Source organism: Antechinus flavipes, chromosome 3, assembly GCF_016432865.1.
Source record: "Antechinus flavipes isolate AdamAnt ecotype Samford, QLD, Australia chromosome 3, AdamAnt_v2, whole genome shotgun sequence".
Taxonomy (NCBI): domain Eukaryota; kingdom Metazoa; phylum Chordata; class Mammalia; order Dasyuromorphia; family Dasyuridae; genus Antechinus; species Antechinus flavipes.
In genome coordinates this window covers 248114982-248122841 of record NC_067400.1, presented here as the reverse complement: position 1 = coordinate 248122841, position 7860 = coordinate 248114982, and positions in this window count along the sequence as shown.

Sequence of the window (7860 nt, the reverse complement as noted above, 5' to 3'; positions counted from 1 at the left end):
GCATAGTCAGAAGGATTTCCTTACTCCTATTGATGTTAAAATGTTGTACAAAATTTCAGAATTCTTTTCAGAATTGTTGGGATACTGGAATGTTTATGTCCTCTGTGTGCCATTCTAAGGAAGTGACTGAGAATGGGGCAATAACCAACAAGCTGCTTTTACTAAAGTGAAGGCACTGGTATTCTATTTACCTCTTTGACTTCTTTCTTATTTATTTTGTGGTTTGATTTATCTAATTCTGAGAGTGCAAGGTTAAGATCTCCCACTATTATAGTTTTACTGTCTATTTCTTCTTGCAGCTCTCTTAGTTTCTCTTTTAAGAATTTAGATGCTACCCCACTTGGTGCATATATGTTTAATATAGATAGTGCTTCATTATCCATGCTACCCTTTAGCAAGATATAGTGTCCTTCCTTATCTCTTTTAATTAGGTCAATTTTTGCTTTAGCTTGATCTGAGATCAGGATGGCTACCCCTGCTTTTTTGACTTCACCTGAAGCATAGTAGATTTTGCTCCAACCTTTTACCTTTAACCTGCATGTATCTCCCCGCTTCAGGTGTGTTTCCTGTAAACAACATATTGTAGGATTCTGGCTTTTAATCCATTCTGCTAACCGCTTCCTCTTTATGGGGGAGTTTACCCCGTTCACGTTTATGGTTAGAATGACCAATTCTGTATTACTTGCCATCTTGTTAACCCCGGTTTATGCTTTCCTCCCTTCTTTCCCCTTTCCCCCCCTTCCAAGTATTAAGCTTGTGAGCACCCCTTGCTTCTCACAGCCCTCCCTTTTTAGTGTCCCTCCCCCCGCCTTAGAGTTCCTCCCCCTATCTTACCCCTTTCCCTCCCAGTTCCCGTATTCCCTTCCGCTTAGCTTATTCCTTCCCTTTCCACTTTTCCCTTCTCACTTTTCAATGAGATGGGAGAAGTTTCACCATAGATTGAATATGTCTTAAGATTTTTCACTTAAAGCCAATTCTGAAGGCAGTAAGATACCCACTATATTCATCCCCCTCCATTCTTTCTCTCAGATATAATAGGTTTCCTATGCCTCTTCATGAGATGTACTACCCCCACTTTACCCTTTTTCTGGTACAATGTCCTTTCCACATCAATTTCTAGAACAAGGTATACATGTATTCTTTATACATCTATATAGTCAAAATATAGTTCCCAAGATTAATCTTTACCTTTTTAGATTTCTCTTGAGTTCTATATTTGTAGATCAAACTTTTTGTTAAGTTCTGGTTTTTTCATCAGAAATAGATGAAATTCGCTTACTTCGTTGAATGTCCATCTTCTTCCCTGGAAAAAGATGCTCATTCTCGCTGGGTAAGTTATTTTTGGTTGCATACCAAGTTCCTTAGCCTTTCGGAATATCATATTCCAGGCCCTTCGATCTTTTAATGTGGATGCTGCCAGATCCTGGGTGATCCTTATTGTGGCTCCTTGATACTTGAATTGGGTTTTTCTAGCCGCTTGCAATATTTTTTCTTTCATCTGAGGGTTCTGGCATTTGGCCACTATATTCCTTGGTGTTTTGATTTTAGGATCCCTTTCAGTGGGTGATTGATGAATCCTTTCAATGTTTATTTTTTCCTCTGTTCCTATGACTTCTGGGCAGTTCTCTTTGATAATTTCCTGGAAGACAGTGTCCAGGCTCTTTTTTTCATCATGTTTTTCTGGGAGTCCAATGATTCTCAGATTGTCTCTCCTGGATCTGTTTTCCAGGTCTGTTGTCTTCCCCAGAAGGTATTTCACATTTTTCTCCATTGTTTGATTTTTTTGGATTTGCTTGACTGACTCTTCTTGTCTCCTCGAGTCATTCAATTCCACTTGTTCAATTCTAATTTTCAGTGAAGTATTCTCTTCACTCACTTTTTAAAAATCTTTCTCCAATTGTCCAATTGAGTTCTTTTGTTCTGTGGAATTTTTTTCCATTTCGCCAATTTTGTTTTTTAGAGAGCTGTTTTCTGTTTCCAGTTCACTAATCCTATTTTTCAAGGATTTTACTTCTTTATCCACTCTCTCTTTAACTGACTTCTCCAGGCTCTTTTGCCAAGCCTCCCTCTCCTTTTCCCATTTTTCTTCTAGCTCCCTTGTGAGAGCCTTTTTAATCACTTCTATGAGGTTCATCTGTGCTGAGGAACAGACGATCTCCTCCTTTGGGGAATCACCTGGGGACTGCCTGTTTTTAGTCTCCTCAGGATTTAGAGTCTGCTCTCTATCTGTGTAGAAGCTGTCAAGGGTTAAAGTCCTCTTCAGCTTCTTGCTCATTCTGTCTATTAATCAGAGACAAACTACCAAAGAAAAACAGAAAAAACTGGAGTCTTTCTTTGGGGGGGGCTGGGTGTGTTATCGAGCTTCCTCTACAGACTGCAGGGGGCAGCAGTGAGGCACTAGCAGGACTGTGCTGCGCCTGCGCTCTGAGATCCCAGAGCGTGCTGAGTCACTGAGGGGGGGGAAAGGGGGGGCGGCCAGGTCCTGAGAGACTCCAGCTGTTTGGGGTTGTATTCTTCAGCCCCGGTGTTTTTAGCTTCTCTGCTGGGCTGTTGACTTGCTGCCGGAGGAAAGTATCCAAACCTGTAGCGAAGCTCTCCCCGCAGACGGCTACGATCACTCTCCACCCCCTCTCTAGTCTGCTCCTGTGCCCTCACTGCCGCTGCCCGCCGCTTGCGCCCGATCTAAAACCGCCCCAGCCCTCCAGTAAAGACAGACCTTTCTTGGCGGATCTCAAGGATGGCTTCTCTTGGTAATTATTTGTGGGTTTTTTTCAGTCAAGCATTGATTCAGAGGCTTGTAATGAAATGGATAGTGAGAGAAAGCGCGGAGCTTATGCAGCTGTGAGCCACCTCTCCGCCATCTTAACCGGAAGTGAGTGAAGGCACTGGTAACATAAGTTAGTACACTACGTGACACAAGCCCTAGTCTCCCATAATTGCTACATCTAATGAGGGATTTAGTTGGACTCTATAGCAGTACCCTCAACTTAGGGTATGACAGCTCCTTGGATTCTGGTCACAACTGTTTGAGGGATCTGAAAGACAGTATACTTTGCAAGAAAATAACTATTAGTTGCTTTTCTAGCTTTATAACATTTTGAATACCTCTATGAACATACCTATAAAATGAAGGAATAACAATAATTTGACAAAGCCCACTTCTCTTATTGTACAAACCCTTATTCTTACTAAATGGCATGTTTATCTAGTGTACTAGAGCTCATTGTCCAATAGCTGCTATACAGTTTTTTAGGCAAGTGAGTTAAAACCAGAAGAATCAATCCCTCCTTCTATAATTCTCCCCACTAAGGTAAAAAGAGTTGAGTGAACCCCTCTAGCTGATGTTTCTTTTGCTTGATAGTTCTGCACATGGGCTTTCCTCCAGATGGCTAACACTAGCTATTTAGTATAATATAGATACCATATAACTTGATGAAGGTGAAGAGCCCAAATTTAGGGTTTTGTGTATTGTATTTTCAGGAGAGGCTCTTTCTTTTACTATATGTAAAGTGTTCAGCATAATAATAGAAGGCTTAGTTCAATGACCATGGTGGAGTGGGGGAAGGGGAAGGAAGGAATAGGGGAAGGATAAATAAATGATTAATGGTTCCCCATTATGAAAACAAAACATGTAGGAGGATATTTGGGAACAAATACAAACCCCAGATTTCTTCCTATACAGATGCCCAATTCAGAGGATAAACTGATTCCCTGGGTGCATAGAAATATTGACTCCACATTAGAATGGACATAGAAATATGGTTTCCTTGTGACCCAGAAGATGTTGGATGAAAGTGGCAAGAAAGTGCCAATAAAAAATGAAAAATCAAGTTGGTGAGTTTCCTGTGAACAGCCTAAAAAAAGTATATATGACTGAACTATATTATTAAATGCTGGAAGATTACATCCTCTTCTATTATGTGCTTATAGGATGTCACTAGAAAAACAGACCTAATCTTGATCAGAATGGTGACCTGTTTGGTATAAATTACCCAGTGAACAAAGATGAAGGCAGAAGTTATATCTGTTAGTGAAGCCAACAGTATCATTATTGTGATAGAGAGACATGATATTCCAAAAATTGTTACTAAGTGCACTTTTTCTAATTAAATATTAGGTTTATCCACCTGGCAAAAATTGCATTGTTATGTAACATGACTTTCCACATCAATGCCAGCTGGAGATATGAAAACTGAGTATATATATATTAGGTGCTCCCTATGGCACATGAGAAACAAAGCTACCTAGTTGCTGCATCTTCATGGCTATATAAGCTAACCCTTGTCGTGGAGGGGCACCCTGGAAAGTTGAATCACAGTTCCAATTCTAATATACTTGTAATAGCCATTTGCACTCAAAGAGAGAACTGTGGGGACTGAACATGGATCACAACATAGTATTTTCACTTTTTTTGTTGTTGTTTGCTTGCTTTATTTTTTCTTTCTCATTTTTTTCCATTTTGATCTGGTTTTTCTTGTGCAGCATGATAATTGTGGAAATATGTGTAGAAGAATTGTACATGTTTAATATATATTGGATTACTTGCCGTCTGAGGTAGTGGATGAGGGGAAAGAAGAGAAAAAAATTTGGAACCCAAGTTTTTGCAAGGGTGGGAATTTTGAAAACTGTGCATATATTTTAAAAATAAAAAGCTAAAAAAAGTTGAATCACTGAGAGCCAATATCTACCATTACGTAAGAGATTTTTAAAAAATGAAACTGAATCTGGCAATGTGTAATGTTCCAAGTCCATAATTATGTCCATTGAGACATGGAACAAGATAAATTGTGGACTTAGGTATAAAAATGATTTTCTGGATGGGGCGGATGGAAGAAACAAACTACTTACTACTGTACTTGCATTGTATACTCTTCCCTTATGATATGCATGTGTTTCTATTATTAATGTGTTGTATACTTACAATTTACAAATAATGGCAAATAAGATAATTAAATTCCTATTATGTAGTCTCTCCATGAAGCCTTGGTTGAATCATGGAAGGGGTGAGCACTAAGATCATACAAGTCAACCATGAAAGGTTGGATTCTGAGTTAAATTGATCAGAACTGCAGGATTTTGGGATTAAATGTATTGTAATTACAGTTAGGGGCAAGAAACTCATAAATATTCTATCTGGGTCAAGAATGATGTATGGCTGGCAGCCAGCTCCATCTTAGTTGGACATTTACACATCCTGTTATTTTTGCCAGACTCCCCTTGTACATCCTGAATTTTTTTCAAACCACTCCCCTCCTAAGCAGTTTCAGTAAAAAAGCATATAAATAGCTTAAGGACAAAGCTTCTTCATGGATATATCCTTTGTTGGCTGTTGGCTGTATCAAGATGCTATCACTGGGATCTCTTGCAAGGAAATCCTCTAATAAAACTTAAACTGATCATTATGACTCTGCATGCCTCTTTTCTCTCATTTCCTGCATCAAAAGTAGATATAACAGGGTGCTTAGTGCCCTGGTCTGCAACATAGCTGTATCATTGGGTCAAAGGGTATATATATGATTTAATATTTTTTGGCATAATTTCACATTGCTTTTTATAATGGTTGGATTAGTTCACAGCTTCCACATCCTTTCCAGCATTTGTCATTTTCCTTTTCCTTCCTGTTAGCCAATCTGAAATGTTTGAAATGATACCTCAGAGTTGTTATAATTTGTACTTCTCTAAAATGTAGTGATTTCAAGTATTGATAGCATGGATTTCTTCCTTTGAAAATTGCCTTGTTAAGTTCTGTGATCATTTTTTTAAATTGAAGAATAGCTCTCATTATTATTATTATTTTTGCTGAGGCAGTTGGGGTTAAGTGACTTGCCCAGGATCACACAGCTAGAAAGTATGTCTAAGACCAGATTTGAACTCAGATCATCCTGACTTCAGGGCTGGTGCTCTATCCATTGTGCCACCTAGTTGCCCCAGCTCTCATTATTTTAAATTTGATTCAATTACCTATATATTTAAGAGATGAAATCTTGATTAAAGAAATTTGCTGCAAAGATTTCCCCCTCCCCCCAATAATTATTTTTTGCTTTTCTTCTAATTTTAGATGCACTGGTTTTGTTTGTGCAAATTCTTTAAAATTTTTGTAATTAAGATTTTTCATTTTATTCCTTCAAACCTCTCTGTTTCTTGTTTGGTCATGGAATCCTCTCTAACCATTGTTCTGACAGGTAATTTCTATGTTTCACTGATTTGCTTGTATTACTATTTCTGTCTAAATCATGTACCTATTTTGAACTTATCTTGGTATAGAGTGACAGACGTTGGTATCTGCTTAATTTTTGCCAGACTGCTTTCCATTTTTTCCCAAGAATTTTTGTCAAATAGTGAGTTCTTATTATAATAGCCTGGATATTTGGATTTATGAAATGCTGGGTTACTATGCTCATTTGCTTTTGTATATTATGTACCTAATCTATTCCACTGATCACCTCCATTATTTTTTACCTAGTACCAAATTGTTTGATAATTATTACTTTGAATTATTATTCATGTTATAATTTGAGAGCTGGTTCTGCTAGATTATCATCCTTTCTATTTTCCCTATATTGATTACTTTGATAATTTTAACCTTTTATTTCTTTTGATGAATTTTGTTATTTTTTGTAGCTCTATAATTCTTTGATATTTTGATTGCATGGCACTGAATAAATCAATCATTTTAGAGAGTATTATCATTTTTATGGTATTAACTCAATTAAGCCATAAGCAATTAATATTTCTCTATTTATGTTTGCATTTGTGTGAGATGTTTTGTGACTGTATTTACATAATTCTTTTGTGTGTCTTGACCAAATATTTTGCAGTTTTGCTAAGTTGGTTATCATTTCACCTGGTTTTTTAGTTGATTCTCTCAAATACTTTAAGTATATCATCATATTATTTATAAAAAGTGATAGTTTTGTTTTCTGATTGCCTATTTTTATTCCTTCAATATTTTCTTGTCTTTCTGCTATAGCCAGCATTATAGTAGTGAAATCTGACATCTTTTCTTCACTCCTGATTTTCTTGGGAAGATTCTAGCTTATCACTATTTCTCTTATAATACTTTCTCTTATCTTCAGGTTTTTAGAAAAGCTCCACTGATTCCTATACTTTCTTCTTCTTTTTCTTATTTTTTGGCTGAGGCAATTGGGGTTAAGTGACTTGCTCAGGGTCACATAGCTAGGAATTGTTAAGTGTCTGAGGCTAGATTTGAATTCAGGTCCTCCTGACTTCAGGGCTGGTACTCTATCCACTGTACCACCTAGCTGCCCCAAACTTTCTCATTTTTAATAGGAATGGATGTTATATTTTGAGAAAAGTTTTTTTTTGGTATCTATTGATATAATCAAATGGCTTTTGTTGTTCTGTTAGTGAAATGGCCAATTACACTTATAGTTTTTCTAATATTAGAGTAGTCTTGCATTCCTGATATAAATCCCATCTATCCTTAGTGTATAAACTTTGTGATACATTGGTGTAGTCTTCTAATTAATATTCTGTTTAAAATTTTGCAACAATATTTTTCTCTATTTTTGTTATTTTCTGGTTTAAGTATTAAAACCATATTTATGTCATAAAAAGATTTTGATAAAACTTTTTTATCAAATTTTAAAAATAGATTATATAGAACTTAGGTTAATTGTTCCTTAAATGTTTGGTAGAATCCACTTATAAATCTGTATGTTCTCAGTTTTTTTCCCCTTAAAGAGATTATTTATGGATTGTTCAATTTCCCTTTCTATATAGAATAATTTAAGAATTCTACTTACTCTTCTGTCAATATAATTAATTCTGTTAATTCCGTTAATATAGTCAATTTATTCATCTATTTCATTTAGATGGTCAGTTTTACTGTATTATTGG